Genomic DNA, 16,599 nt, shown 5'->3' on the forward strand with positions numbered 1-16,599 from the left:
TAGTATAGTCATTTCAGCATGGCTGAAATTCTCACAATGAGCTGTGTACAGGCAGGTGAGTAACTTTAATAGCATGTCTCTTCTGCTCTAAAAATTCTGCCTGTAAAGGAGCGATCAGCTTCTAATGCCTCTGCAGTACAAAGCCTCAAGACTTTGGAGACAGCACACAAATGCTCCACTACAGTTAAAACCCTCTCGGTATTTACTTCGGCCGCTCTCAACTTAGAGAATTATTCTAATCATTTGCCCTGATGTTTGCTGATAAGCTAGAGCTGCATCAATACAAATTCCGGGACAAATGTGGTCGGTCGCTAGCCCATACCCTTCATCCCAAACAATCTTCCACTTTCATACCGCATATACAGTAGAGGGTCCCCATGGCGATGTTCTCTCCTCACCCTCGGAGATACCCTTGGCGTTCAGGGATTTTTATCAGTCCCTCTATGATATTCCACACAATCTAAAATGACATTAGAAAAGGAAATTATGTCTTATATTGAAGAAACTGCTCTTCCTACTTTAGATGTTGATACGATCGAGAACCTTGAGGACCCTATCTCTGAGGATGAGGTTGCCAAGGCTATTGCAAGCACTCCCACTGGGAAGAGCCCAGGTCCTGACGGTTTCACGCCTAAATTCTTTAAACACTTTGCTTCCCTTTTGACGCATTTTTTGACCAAAGTATTCAACTCTTTGACAGAGGGTTTTAGGTTCCCTACACAAACACTTGAGGCACATATATCTCTCTTTTCCAAACCTGGTAAGGACCCCTCTAGTTGTGCAAATTATAGGCCAATATCTTTGATTGGCGTTTATTTGAAGATCTTCGCCCAAGGTACTTGCCAACAGATTGTAGCTTTTACTGCCCCACTTGATCCATTAGATCAGGTCAGTTTCATGAGTGGGCGAGAGGCCAGAGACAACACTCGGAAAACCCTCCTGCTGACGGATTATGCACGCACTCACGCTGCTCCCAGGGGCGGACTGACCATAAAACCAGGGACAGTATGTAAAAATCTGTGTTTTTTTAAAAATCCCAAGATTATAGCTGCCCCGCCTCTCCAGTACCTTTTCTGTGTGTGTATATTGTGTGTCTGTGTGTGTATACTGTGTGGCCCCATAATCTATTGCCTGGGGGCCCCATAATCTCCAATTGCCTGAGGCCCCATAATCTCCTATTGCCCGGGGGCCTCATAATCTTCTCCTATTGTCCAGGGGCCCCATAATCTCCTATTACCCGGGGGCCCCATGAGTTGTCAGTCCGCCCCTGGCTGTTCCCTTGTGCCTTCTTATGGTCAACGCAGAAAAAGCATTTGATCGAGTTACTGTAGTTGGCAGTTCCTTCTCTTATCTTTACAACAGATAGGCTTGGGCCCGTACATGGTCTCGAGAATAATGTCTCTTTATTCATCACCTTCGGCCCTGATCAGAATTAACGGTTCGCTATCTCCTGTGTTCTCTATTCACAACGGTACGCGACAAGATTGCCCCTTATTACCCCTCCATGTTCTTACATTGGAACATCCAGCAGTTGCCTTACGCCAAAACATAGCTGTAAGTGGCATCTCGGTGGGTCCCCTCCACAATAAACTAGCCTTATTTGCAGATGATCTGCTTCTATTTGTCATGCAACCTCTAACCGCCCTCCCCTTGATTTTGGCAGAATTTCAAAGATTTGGCAGAGTCAGCAACTTTAAAGTGAATCGTAACAAGTCGGAACTTTTAAATATTTCTCTCCCACCAGCGGTCCTAAAACAAATTTCAAGCTCTTTGCCCTTTCCAAAACTAGATCTACCTCTATCCGCTATTTAGAGATACAGATACCTCTTAAATTTTCTCCCACTCCTACATAAAACTAAAGCGGACTTATCAGTATATGCTACCAGGAGACTTTCGTGGCTTGGTAGAATTAACACATTGAAAATGGATGTCCATTCAGTACCTGCCAGCAGGAAGTCTGTGTGTGTAACCAGAAGACTGCGGCCTATACAGCGCCGAGCAGGATCGCCAGCCTCTGAGGGACTTCAGAGTACAGCCCTGCCAGCTTAGCAAGCGGATTGGTGTGCAGTGCCAGGACATCTGGAAGTTTCCTGCATCTTTGCTGACTGCGATCAAAAGAGCGTGGTTTCACCTTCTGACCCGGAAATGAGTCATTGTATGCGCCCGGAAGTTCCTGTGCTGGTCAGGATCTCCATCTAGGTGGACATGGCGAGGTCTCTTTAGCAAAGAGGAGGTGCTGCTGATTTGCCAGAAATACACATATGTGGATGCCTGGTCCGGAACTACGTTGAGAGACGAGACAGTGGAGTCCTTTTCTCCGCCCGTGGACGGTCTTGTACAGGGGGTCCCCTAGTTACAAACATCCGACTTACAAACGACTCCTACTTACAAACGGAGGGAGACAACAGGAAGTGAGAGGAAATCTACCCCTAGGAAGGGAAATTCACTCCTGTAAGAGTTATTATGGGGAAAAGGTACCTCTACTGATGCTTTATCACCAAGGCTTGTTTCCACAACAACCCAAAATTTTCAAAATACAATTGTCATTGGGACAGAAAGTAAGGTGAAATCTTCTGAACAGGGGCACACACAGCAAAACAAATGTTACAGGGGTGTTAAACCTTCCCTATGCTATCCAAAAAGCTTAAAAATAGTTTTTTTGGCTGGAGCTACACTTAAAAAATGTACCTGTTCTGACTTACAAACAGATTCAACTTAAGAACAAACCTACAGTCCCTAACTTGTTTGTAACCCGGGGACCCCCTGTACTTTGAAGCTAGGAACGGGAGGATTACTGCAACCCAGGGACCGGGATTAACACTTCACGCTTGTACCCCTGCAGGGGTAGGGCGCTCTGGTGAGTGCAAACACATAAGGGGAACACTGTCACCTATGTCAGCACTTCTTGTTCATTTTTTAATTTTAAAGAAGATTTTCACGAATTGGATGGAGCACTATGTCACTTTCTATGGACACTTAGTTCTGATTTTTATGAGATAGTATTAATATGTTTATATATGCATTGCGCAATTTTGTCAGTGATGACTGATGAGTACTTGTAACACTTGGGGAGTAATATACTCATCGATTGTGTATTCTCTACTCGTTTATTGATGTATATTTGTTGTTGCATTTTTTGCACATATTTATTTGTAGCACCTGTCACTTTATATCCTCCTATAATAGGAAGGATTAGCTCTTGCTGGCTATACACATTTATTACACTGTATACTCATATATATGCAAATTAATTGCTCACAAAACAGCGCCATTCCCTATTTTTCGTTTTTACAGTTTTCTTGGGTTTCACCTAGGTGATACCTCTTTCATAGGGAGGCAGCAGTTTTTAACGTCCTAAGCGCGGATTCTCTTGATATTTATTATTATCCCCCCTACTGATTGGCTGAAATGTTTCACTTTAACCCATAAACTCTCTTTGGCTACTAAACACCAGGAAACGGGATTCAAGGTTACCACCCGATTGTATAGGTGTCCATCTGTTATGCACCATTTCAGTTGTTCCACACCCGATACTTGTTGGCACTGTGGTTCCCCCAAGGGTACTGTGATCTACATATGGTTGGAATGCCCCTCCATCAGATCCTTCTGGCAGCATATCTTTGACCTTTACTGCAAATTGATGGCGACCTCTGTACAACCCTTACCTGAAGTAGCTCTCCTGTCAATACTTCCTGGATCCTTCAAATCCATTAAAAAAGATGTCCTTCAACATTTCTTATCCACAGCTAGAATGATCATATCTTCCACTGGAAGACGACCGATATACCTTCTCTTGGGGAGTGGTCCATGGAAGTTGACTCAGAGACCTTGAACAACTGTTGGCGCAGGAGGCTAATACAGAACAGTTTTTACTAACCTGGACCTCGTTGTCTATGTTCCGCTACTCTTCAGAGTTTTACACCTAGGCCTCGGGTGATCCCATACATACCTCTTTTGGACCTTGACGGAGTGTACAGAACCTCTCTCTAAATTATTGATTCTATTTTGTATCCCTGTCCTCCCTGCTATTCTTTTTTCTGACTCCTTTTTTTGTCATAAAACAAAAAGTGTCAAAAATGTGCTATACACCTTAATGCTCTCTACAACATATCTATGCATAATACATTTAATCACGCAGGGTAAAAGTTCCTAATTTTTACTATGTGTTCTATTATATCCTGATATCACCCTAATTGTTACCTTGATAACTGATAACTGTTATGCCCCGTACACACGGTCGGACTTTGTTCGGACATTCCGACAACAAAATCCTAGGATTTTTTCCGAGGGATGTTGGCTCAAACTTGTTTTGCCTACACACGGTCGCACAAAGTTGTCGGAATTTCCGATCGACAACAACGCGGTGACGTACACCACGTACGACGAGACTAGAAAAGGCCGGTTCAGAACCAAGCGCGGCACCCTTTGGGCTCCTTTTGCTAATCTCGTGTTAGTAAAAGTTTGGTGAGAGACGATTCGCGCTTTTTCAGACTCGTGGCTTTCAGATCGTTTTCTGCCGTTCAGTTTGTGCTTGTGGGTTTGTATCTGCTCTTCAGTGCGTGCAGTCAGTTCGTATCGGAGTTTTCTGTGCGATCTTGCCCGCTCGTTGCTGTTTTTCAGGTCGCTCTTCACAGGCCTTGCTGTTCTTCAGTGCGTTCTGTTACTTCGTTCTGAGCAGCCGACCGTTTTCTAGCCATGTTTCGTATGCGTACTCCTCGTAGAGTTCGTGCTGTGCGGGGGCTTGGTGTTGGGGTCCTGACCTTGACACAAGTCCAGTCCATGAACAGGGTGGGGAGGAGTTCATGGACCAAGAATTGGTTGCTTCAGCATGACCAGTTCTCTCATATGCCTTTGCTCCGTGAGATCCGTGAGAATAATCCTGATGATTTCAGGAACTTCCTCAGGATGACGGACCCTGTGTTTCACCGTCTGTTGGCTTCGCTGACCCCCTATATCAGCAGGCAGGATACCTGCATGAGGCAAGCCATCACTGCGGAGCAGAGGTTGGTCGCTACCTTGCGGTATTTGGCCACAGGGAGAAGTCTGCAGGACCTCAAGTTCTCGACAGGCATCTCCCCCAGGCTCTTCTTTGTGGACATTTACTGCTTGTGTTTGTTTTAGCTGACCCTGACAGAAATGTGTGGAGTGCAGAAAATGTCGTGATTGTGTAACCTTATACAAAGCACTGTTGGCTGTTATTTACTAAATGCAAAGACACTTTTCACTACAAGTGCACTTGCAACTGCACTGAAACTGCACTTGTAGTGCAAAGTGGATTTGCCCTTAGGAAATAACCCCCATTTTCTCATAAAACAACAATTACATCACCCCAAAAGTGTTGTAGCGTTGAGACAATAATCCACACATTCTTGATGAACAATCTTTTTAATACCTACACAATCACATGTGCATTTACCAAAGGTTTTTCTGATAAACCAACATGTTTGTTGTATAACAATTTTTGTGGTGTCCTTATCCAAAATCAAAATGTGCATTTTATAGAAAACAGGCCTGTGTAAAACCCACAAGAAAGACAAAAATCTTGATCTTACAAAGTTCACATTAGGTAGAACTTGAAGGCAATATCAGACATGAGTATTTAGGAACTGTGTTTGATATTGCGTTCAGATGGGGGAAATCACCCCAGGAAAAGCCAAATTTGGAAGATGCACACAAATTTCACAATGTCAATATGTGCTATCTGCCATCACGGGGGATCAAGGGACGTGTTTTGGGGGAGAAAGCCCTTCCTCACCGCTACTTTATTATTGAGGAAGGGGTTGCACCCCCAAAACGCGTCCATTGATCTCCCGTGATGGCAGATAGCACATGTTGACACACTGTGTGCATCCTCCAAATTTGGCTTTAGGAAAAATCACAAAAACATTTCGCACATTGTAGCACACAAAAGAAGAAAGTGATTTGGAGGGGTTTTAAACTCGCCCCAAAACATCAATGATGTTTTTATATTTTGGAATAACATCATTGATGTTTTGCTTGATGTTTTCCAATTGTAAATTACACCCCATGATCTCCCCGATCACGATCTGGGCACTTTCTGATGTGAAAGGATCTTCATCCACAACCTCACAATCACCTAAAAAGAGAGGAAACCCAAAATAAATTAGGTCTAAAAAAAATGCCGCCATCCATCTCTTATCGGAGCCTGTGGTCGCAGACACTGAATACTGAATACTTCCACCACGTCTTCTTCCTCCTGCTCATCTTGTGTTGGGTGGATTTCCCCTTCTTCCAGAGGGGGGGGGGGCTCTGGTCTCCTTGGATGAGGGGTGTCCTCTGAGTCTTTTCTCCCCTATGTAAAACAAAAATTGTATAATTAGCACACAGATATTTGATGGCAGAACTATAAAGATGAAACATTGCTTGGAAGTGGGGTACAATGATCCGAGTTTCAAGATAGAGCTTTTTTATTGGCCTTTGTCAAGCTGCAATACTTTACCTGTTTTGTACAAGCTTCACAGATGTAGCCCCCCCTATAGTATACACTGGAGCACCTGTGTGGGCCCCCTAATAAAAAGGGTGTTCTTTTGTCCCAAACTAGTGCTCCAGTGTCCAGATGTGAAAACAGCTGCTCAGTGTCCTCTCCTTACACACAATCTAGTTTGCATTTCATTCTAGTAACAAAGCCATCTACACAACCCAATTCTTTGAAGACAAGTATAGGGCCTCAAAATGGTGGCCAAATGCATATGGCCTAAACAATGGTATTTTATCGTCCGAAATACAATGTGTGATCCGAACGAATAATGTGCCCATGAACATGAAAGTTGCCATTTTAAACTGTACAACAGTTCCTAAAAGCACATGGAGCAGCACGAACGTAATAAACACAAAAAGAATAGGAACACAGCACAACTACTTACTTTTTTGCAGCACTCTCCGGATCTTTCTGTACTGCTCATGTTCTCGTAATTTCAGGTCCGACCACCGCTTCCTGAGCTGATCTTTCGATCGTCGTACCCTGAATTTCCGGTGCAGACTTCTGACCACTTTCGCCATGATCTTGGCCTTTCGGACATTGGGGTTGGGGTAAAGCCCATACTTTCCATCATAGTCGGCCTTCTTCAGGATGTCCACCATTTCCAACATCTCCCCAAAGGACATATTTGAGTCCTTTAATCTCCTTCTGGATCGGGACGTTTCAGGCTCCGGCCTTTCCTCCTCCTCCTCCTCCACGTTGCTGTACTTAGCACGATCCTGCTGTCTATCCGCCATGTGCTCTTCCTCCACTGCGCCGAACGAAAAGGGGCGGGGAATAGAATAGAAAGAACGTCAGGGGCGGGCGGAGTTATACGCATGCGCAGGGTGTATAAATCGTAACGCGCGCGTCTTACGTACGATCTGTGAGCGGACGAAGGAGCATCGGAGACGCCGATCGTGCTAACGAAGGTAGGATCTAAACTTGGGCCTATACTGCTTCGAAATGGAAGCCTATATTGTAACAAGATTAGGGGAGTTTGGCCTGACATTAGGGTTTGTCTTGTGTTGTGTCTTGCAGAGAAAATGGATGGGTTCAACGACCACAATTTCCTGCCCCTGTTTATTGACAAGTACAGGGATCTGCCCTGTCTGTGGCAAGTGAGACACCCCCACTATAATCACAAACAGAAGAGGCAGGCAGCGCTGGAGAAACTGCTGGAGTTGGTGAAGCCGGTGGTCCCCACAGCAACCATCCCCTATTTAAAAGCTAAAATTGGTGGCCTGAGGAGCACTTATCTCAGGGAGCGCAAGAAGGTCACAGATTCCCAGAGGTCCGGAGCTGCAGCAGATGACATTTATGTCCCCAGGCTGTGGTACTATGAGAGACTGCGATTTCTGTCAGACCACACTGAAGTCAGGGAATCCCTCTCCACTCTTCCTTCCACTCTTCCTTCCATCCCAGCTGAGGCTTCCGATGTCCAACCTGGGCCTTCCAGCCAGGAAGAAGTGGAGGAGCCCAGCTGGAGTCAGGTATAGCATTCTTCTACAGATTTCTGGGCAATAAAGAAATGATGTTTACTAGATGTTATTATTGATCATTAATTGCTGATTAAAAAAAGTGTTTTACATATCAATAGACAGTAGTGGGCACCCAAAATTGGGACAAGAATGCAAAATGCTGGGCTCAGAAGGATAGTCTGTTATATTTGTTAACATTCAATTTGCAGCAGTCAGGAGGTGAAAATTGTGTGTGATTGATGTAAAAAAAACTAAAACTATGTCCCTTTTTCATACACAGGAAGACCTCAGCCAGGAGGAGGCTGTGGAATGTGGCAGTCAGGAGGAGGCAGGGATTAGTGTCAGCCAGGAGGAGGCGGGGATTAGTGGCAGCCAGGAGGAGGCGGGGCTAAGTGTCAGCCAAGAGAAGCCTGGGACAAGTCGCAGCCTGACTGAGTCTCAGGTTCCTCCCCTCCACCTGCCATACAAAAGGGCCAGGAAGGCCACTCCCAGTCCCGTGCAGGATTCAGCATACAGGCTGATCCAGGAGGCTTCGGTGTCCCTCAGAGCCTTCCCCAGTCCTGAAGAGGCCTTTGCCTGCATGGCTGCCACCAAATTACAGGGCATGCAGGAGGGCCAACGCAAGATCTCTGAGGACCTGATTTATAAAGTCCTACGTAAGGGGAACTGACACACAAGACGGATGTCATTGAGATCGACGATCCTCCTCCTCCTCCTCATCCTGCTGCCACAACTCCACCACCACAGCCAAAGGCTGGAAGGAGGCGTGGAAGGAAGACCAAAGAGTGATGACCCTGGGTTCAGTCTGGTCTGACAAAAGCTGCAGTCTCTCGTATGACCACAGCCTGGGGACACAAATGTCATCTGCTGCTTTCCGGATCTCTGGGACTTCTGGACCAGACTGCCCTCCCTTAGATATGGACTCCTCAGGCCACCAATTTTGCGATTAAAAAATTTATGTGTGCCCTGGGGGTCCAAGGCTTCGCCCACTTCTGCAGTTTCTCCAGCGTTGCCTCCCTCTTTGTTTATAGTTGTGACCCCTTAATAAAATTTTTCCGTAATTTTCTACTCTCCTGTGTGTGTTTTCATCCAAAAAGGACAGTTTGTTGGTGACGATTCAGGTACATTTCTAAAAACCTAAAATGTGAAATTAACAAGGGACAACAACACCAAACAATCTCCTACAGATTAAATAGAACAACATATCAATGGTGTTGTGGGAACTTGTCACAAAAAACACACAAACATTTTCGGGAGTACAAATCAAAATCACCAAAAAAAAACATTAAAAAAGAGAAACACAAAAAAAGATTCTACATTAAAGTCAAAAAAAAAAAATATGTTGTCAGATGTGAGAAATCAAAATATATTGAGGGAATCCCGATAAATAGTAACGAAAGAAGTTTGTGAGAAGTGCGTGTGAATATGAGCAGCAAAACGACTTAATTCTTGTCACATTATAAAGAAGAAGAGAGTGCGCTGTATTAAACCATTTTGAACATTGCAGCGTGACGAAAGTGCTGTATCCATTACGAACGCTAAGTTTACCAGAACGAGCTGTCCCATGTCGGAATTTCTTCTGAGCATGCGTGGCACTTTGTGCGTCGGAACAGGCCACACACGGTCGGAATTGACGCGATTGGATTTTGTTGTCGGAAAATTTTATCTCCTGCTGTCCAACTTTGTATGTCGGAAAATCCGATGGAAAATGTCCGATGGAGCCCACACACGGTCGGAATTTCCGACAACACGCTCCGATCGGACAATGTCCATAGGAAAATCCGACCGTGTGTACGGGGCATTACAGTTTGCTCCAATGTGCATGTGTTGCTGAATCAAGTTAATTCTCTTATGAAGCTAAATGACCTATGTAATTGATCCCCTTGTATTTCATATACATATGTGTATTGGTCTATGGTTTGTTATCATATTTTTTTGATACAATAAATTTGAGATTTAACTAAAAATTCTGCGTGTTCTCATTTTTTTTTTAAAGTAAAGTCCTATTTTACGCTGCATTGATTGTCACTGATCAATAGGGATGAGCTTAGGCATTTTTCAGACGCAAGTCCAAAGTGGCCTGAGCTATCTCGTCTCCAATCATAGCTGGTGAAGACTCCCTCCACCCTGAAGTTATACATGTATACATGAAATTGCAGGGAGGGGAATGCCCACATCAGTTATGATTGGCTGGTAGCTTCCTGGCGGGATAGCCCAGGTGGGTTTGGGCTCATGTCCAAACGCACCTGAGCTCATCACTGCTGATCAATACACCATCAATGCAAGGGCACATAGAAAAAAATTGTCTTCTGTTCGCCCTATTTACATCATACTGGTGTGCTGCACTGCACTGTATGTCTGTACTTTTGTCTATACAGCATGTCTGTGCTTTTTTTTGCAGAGCAATGCATGTCACCGTAGCGCACAGCAGTGTTTAACCACTTCCACACCGGGCCATTGTTGACACTTCTAACATATATAGGGACACAACAAAGCTCTTAATTCACTCGCTGGTCATCTCTCGCCTTGACTACTGCAACTCCCTTCTCATTGGCTTACCTCTACATAGTCTATCACCTCTTCAATCCATTATGAATGCCGCTACCAGACTCATCCACCTTACCAATCGCTCTGTGTCTGCCACTCCTCTCTGTCAATCCCTCCACTGGCTTCCCCTCGGCCAAAGAATTAAATTCAAAATTCTAACAACTACGTACAAAGCCATACACAATTTCGCCCCCAGCTACATCACTTGCTTAGTCTCTAAATACCAACCTATTCGCTCTCTTCGTTCCTCTCAAGACCTCCTGCTCTCTAGCTCCCTCATCACCTCCTCTCATGCTCGCCTCCAGGCCTTTTCCAAAGCCTCTCCAATCCTATGGAACTCCTTACCCCAATCTGTCCGCTTATCTCCTACGTTATTAGCTTTCAGAAGATCCCTGAAAACCCTTCTCTTCAGAGAAGCCTATCCTACCCACACCTAACAACTGTACTTTTTTTTTTTTTTTTTCCCATCAGCTCATCCCCCACAGTTATTACCTTTTGTCTCCACTTGACCCTCCCTTCTAGATTGTAAGCTCTAACGAGCAGGGCCTTCTGATCCCTCCTGTATTGATTTGTATTGTAAGTGTACTGTCTGCCCCATGTTGTAAAGCACTGCGCAAACTGTTGGCGCTATATAAATCCTGTATAATAATAATAATAATAATATATGTAAAAATCTACATTTTTTTGTTAGACAATTACTGAACTCCCAAACATTATACATTTTTTAAGCAGAGGCCCTAGGGAATAAAATGGCGGGTGTTGCAATTTTTTATGTCACAGGGTGTTTTTTTTTGTTAAATACACTTTAGTGAATACAATAATATAGCCAATTGTTTCGTAAAATATAAAAGATGCTATGCCGAGTAAATAGATAACTAACATGTCACGCTTTAAAATTGTGCACGTTTGATGAAAGGCTCCAAATTACTGTACCTAAAAATCTCCATATGTGACACTTTTTAAACCATTAAAGGTTACCTGTTTAGAGTTATACTACACCATTTATATATGCATTCCCATGGGCATCCGCAGAACTTTTTTCAGGGGGGGGCATCATTTTAAGGTCACCCATGCTCTGACCCTTTTCGACAAGGTCATTATCACATTATCACGGTCAGAGACTGCAGACATAGTACAGGAGATGGTCAGAGACTGCAGACATGGCACAAGAGACTGTTAGAGACTGCGGACATGGCCCAAGAGACTGTCAGAGACTGTAGACATGGCACAAGAGACTGTAAGATGACTAGAGACTGTATACATGGCCCAAGAGACTGTCAGAGACTGCGGACATGGCACAAGAGATGACCAGAGACTGCATACATGGCCCAAGAGACTGTCAGAAACTGCATACATGGCTCAAGAGACTATAAGAGACTGCGGACATGGCACAAGAGACTCTAAGAGACTGCATATATGTGGGGGGTGAAAGAGAGAGAGGAGTGTGACAGAGAGAGACAGAGGGGAGTGACAGAGAGAGAGGGGGGTGAAAAAAACAGAGGGGTGACAGAGAGAGAGAGAGAGGGGGTGACAGAGAGGGGTGATTGGGGGTCAGAGAGTGCCCCTATGTCCCAGTGGTGGGTGTAATGCTCACTACGGTACCTTGCATGCCAGTAGGATGTCCATGATGGCCAGCAGCTGGCAAGTCCCGTTTTCATTCTGGGTGAGGACAGGAAATGCTCTGTTCCTTCCAGCGGATCTATGGTGTGACATGGAGCAGTCCCTGGCTGCTTGCATTTTCTGCCCATCCTTGTTCTCTGAACCTCCGGTTAGTCTGTCCTCCAGGCCTGGGAGCAGTGAGGAGGTTTAAGGAGTCCAGGGGTTCCAGGCTCTGGGAGGCATTGTGCTCGCTGTTTCTGGCATCTTGCTGCTCTCCTTTCCCCAGCTTCCGTCTCCTGGGCCACTCGCTCACACTATGTAGACCGGTTGATTTCATCCTTCCCACCCCTTGAAGCCTTCACTGTCCCGCTCCTCGCACCAGCTGTCACCGGTTCTGCTAAACTGTGTACAAGTGTGAGCAGGGCCGGCGCTAGGATGAAGACAGTGGGGAACTCCTGATCCGATCCCTGATTCCAGGGTGGGGGGCACTTGCCCCCCCTTGTCCATACTTGCGGACACCCATGTGCATGCCTGACCTACGTATGTGTTTGCCTTTGCGCGCAAGCATGGGGGGCAGGGGCGCTTACATTTTTTAAAATTAATATTACTTATTTATTTTTAATTACACTATATATCTTTATTTATTTATTTATTTATTTGTATTTCTTTTATTGCAATCAGAAGGGATGGACAACATTCCTTGTGATAGCATGGGTCGTGACAGGTCCTCTTTCTGGAGATATTTGGGGTCTATTAGATGCCAGATTTCTCCTCTGACTACCAAAGCATCTAATCAAACCAAGATCGTTTTGATCTGATGCTTGTACAAGCGAGTAATGGCTTATTTACATGGGACAGAAACTGGAAGTGACAAAATCCTCTTTGCTTCCGGTTTTTGATGTCACACAATGGGAGGAACAACACACATTCTTCTCACTGTGTCCCAGGAACCACATGCCGCCGGTTGCATTCTTACCCGGGTCTCTGATCGCACAGGAGAGCCTGGTAAAGGCAGCAGAAGGGGAGTGAGACCCTCTTCCACCACCTTTAAAACGAATCCAGCAGGTTCTTAGCCACTAGGATTACTTTTACATTGAAGGGAATCACTGGCCCTAAAAAATGATATCTCGATTATTGGTGCAGCTGCAGTACGTCGCTGAATGGCAAGTGGTTAAATGAAATCAGTCATTTTGTGACAGTTTGTGAAGTTTAGTGAAATATTTTTCTTTTTTGAATCAGCACCAGGGACAATATTTAGAGTGAATTAAAAGTGTCCCTTGTGCTGGTGGCTTGTTTGTCCAGTGAAATCTTCGATCCTCTGCCCTACAGATAACCCAGCTTTGTGATCTTCTGGTGCTGGAGGGGTTAATATGAGCAGCTGGACCTGTCACATGCACTCATCAAAAATGCAGACTATGCCTGCTCTTTCTACCCCCCTCATTTAGTTATAGATCCCATAAATGCAGCTGAATGTAAGCTCTGCCTCATCCAATCATATAGCACTTTTCATTGCAAGGACCAATAGTACATCTTCTTTTAATGGTAGAAGGAAGCTTAAAGGGCAGCTATAATCAGCACTTTTGACAAGTGCCTCTCATGTTAGCCCCCAGGGCATCTGAAGAACGAGCCTGCAGGGATATCTTACGCTGAGGGAATGAAGATTTCATCAAACAGAGAAGCCACCAAGCACAGGGGACACTTTTTATTCATTGTAAGTACCATCCCTGGTGCTGGTTTTAAAAAAAATTGCCCTTTTCTCAATATTTTTTGCTATTTAGTACTGTGCTACTTTAACTGGCAATTGTGCAGTCATGCAACGTTGTACCCAAGCAAAATTTATATTGTGTTTTTTTTTCACACAAATAGAGCTTTCTTTTGGTGGTATTTGATCACCACTGGGTATATATAGATATCTTATCTATTTATCTATCTGTAAGTATATATAGATAGATAGATATTTATAGATATATCTATATATCTATAGATATATATTTATATATCTATAGATATAGATGTATATATCTATGGATATAGATATAGATATCTATAGATATATCTATATATCTATATATATATTTATATAGGAGAAATGACCGAATAGTTTGAAAAATATATATATATATATATATATATATATATATATATATATATATATATATATATATATATATATATTTTTTTCTGCTATAAAACATATCCAAATGTACAGTATATTGATTCGTTTTGTGAAAGTTAGAGCATCTACAAACTATGGTATATACGCTGGATTTTTTAATATTTTTTTAAAATAGTAATTGCAGTGATCAGCGACTTATAGTGGGACTTATAGCAGCAGGCAATCTGACACTAAATGACATTGAGTGGGAACACTGTCACTGTACTAATGACTGTACTAATGACGCTGACTGGGAAAGGGGTTAACATCTAGGGGCAATGAAAGAGTTAACTGTGTGCCTAACAAGCGTAATATGTGTAATATGTGCTGCTTTTACTAATAGATGTGGCTGATTTTTCTCCCTGCTTTGCAGAGCCAAAAAACAGCCACATTGCTTCTATGTGCACAGAGCCCTGTGTTGTTAATAAACACAGTGCTCTGTACTGTGATTCGCTAAGCAGATCAGCAGGTCCCGGCCTTAAATCATTGGCTGGGACCTGCTGACCGACTTGTGCTGTACCAAATCACAGCAAAGATGGGGCAGCACATGCCCCCTACCCAGAAATGCCGGACTAAATATATGCACGCAATCTGGCGCAGAGCAGTCACCCCAGCACAGTATATATACATGATGTGGTCTGCTAGTGGTTAAAGTTAAAGTGGAAGTAAACTTCCGTCTCTTGCTTTACCTATAGGTAAGCCCATACTAAGGCCTACCTATACTGTAGGTAGTGTAAATATCTCCTAAACATGCACTGTTTAGGAAATATTTACATTACATGTAGCCAGTGACATCACTGGCGCATGTGTTCCAAAGGAATGGCCACCCGTGACCTTTCTTCAGAGCTCTGTGCCATGAACGGCATCTCCCGCGCGCATGTGCGGGAGTGACGTCATTGCGGCTCCGGCCAGTCACAGAGCTGGGGTCCGCAAACCCAGAAGCAAGACGAGTGAAGATGAGAGTGCCTGCAGTACTGACATCTCGGCACTGGAAGAGCTTAGTTTTAAGGTAAGTTTAACATAATGTGCTAGTATGCGATGCATACTAGCACATTATGACATTAACTTGGAGGTACAAAAAAAAAAAATGTCCAGCGGTTTACAACCGCTTTAAAAGAAAGCAAAAAAGTAATCAGTGAGATGCATAGTAATAACACATCACACCGCCCCTACACAGCTCACATCAGTGGGCATACATTGTACACAAAGCAAAAAACACACAGGAGAGCGCAAACACCTTGTGCATTACTAAAAATAAATCTATTGAATCCAAAGCGACAAATGGATGCTCACATGCTGATATAGAAATCCAGGCAATACTGATAAACTCCAGCTGAACGCAGTGAAACTTGACCTAGGACCAAATTGTTGGAAAGCTGATGTGTTTCGGGAGTCATGTCCCTTTCCTCAGAGCTCTATACATTGTACACAGCCTAATGTGCAGCCACTTGTGTATACAAGCCCTTATCCTAAGTGGACAAACTTCCAATCTGTTACTAGGTAAATGGATTTCAGGAGGCAGCTGGAAATGTTATGGGTATGTGAATTAACCATCTTCCTACCCTGGCAGAACATATCTTTGGTATGAGGATGCCCCAGAGGATTGCTGCCCTCTTTCTCTGAATCTTCAAAAGGAAAGTTATTATTGTTAAGTTATTATGTTTTAGTGTATCTGGAAGGAAGGAGGGTTCAATATGGCACATGGAAGGCAGGAAGGAAGGATCACTGTGGCACATGGAAGGCAGGAAGGAAGGATCACTATGGCACATGGAAGGCAGGAAGGATCAATATATTATGTGGAAGGAAGGATTAGAGGAGAGAGTTCACTCACCCGAGGTTGGCTGTTCTCCAGAGGCTCAGGCAATGACATCATGTGCACTGCTTCAAAATTCCTGCCCACACAACCCTTTCACAGGCACAGCATTGGCTGCATGCCATGGGTTGTGGGCAGGCACAGGAGTACATGAGGAGGGGTGGAACAGACCTAGCCTTCCACCTTGTCGCTCTTTGTACTGGATGTAGAGCCAGCAGGTGGGTGGGTAAGTGAGCAGGGGAGGGGGGCTGTGCTGGCTGGGCACTGAGTGAATGTCAGACTTGACAGCTGCCACGAAACATGCATCTACAAGGTAGACTAGTGGAGTCAAGTCCCAGAACTTGTTGCGGCGCTGGGCTCCACGGTGGGATTCGGCCCAGATTTGCATGACACTGGGATGGTTCCAGCGAATCCGGGATGGTTGGGAAATATGGTTTTCAGTGTAAACCAATCTTTAAGCAAATAAAACTTTCTTTAATTTAACTGCTTGCTGACTAGCCGCCGTCGTTATACAGTTATACAGAGG

This window comes from Aquarana catesbeiana, linkage group LG05 (assembly GCF_042186555.1).
Source record: "Aquarana catesbeiana isolate 2022-GZ linkage group LG05, ASM4218655v1, whole genome shotgun sequence".
NCBI classification, from domain to species: Eukaryota; Metazoa; Chordata; class Amphibia; order Anura; family Ranidae; genus Aquarana; species Aquarana catesbeiana.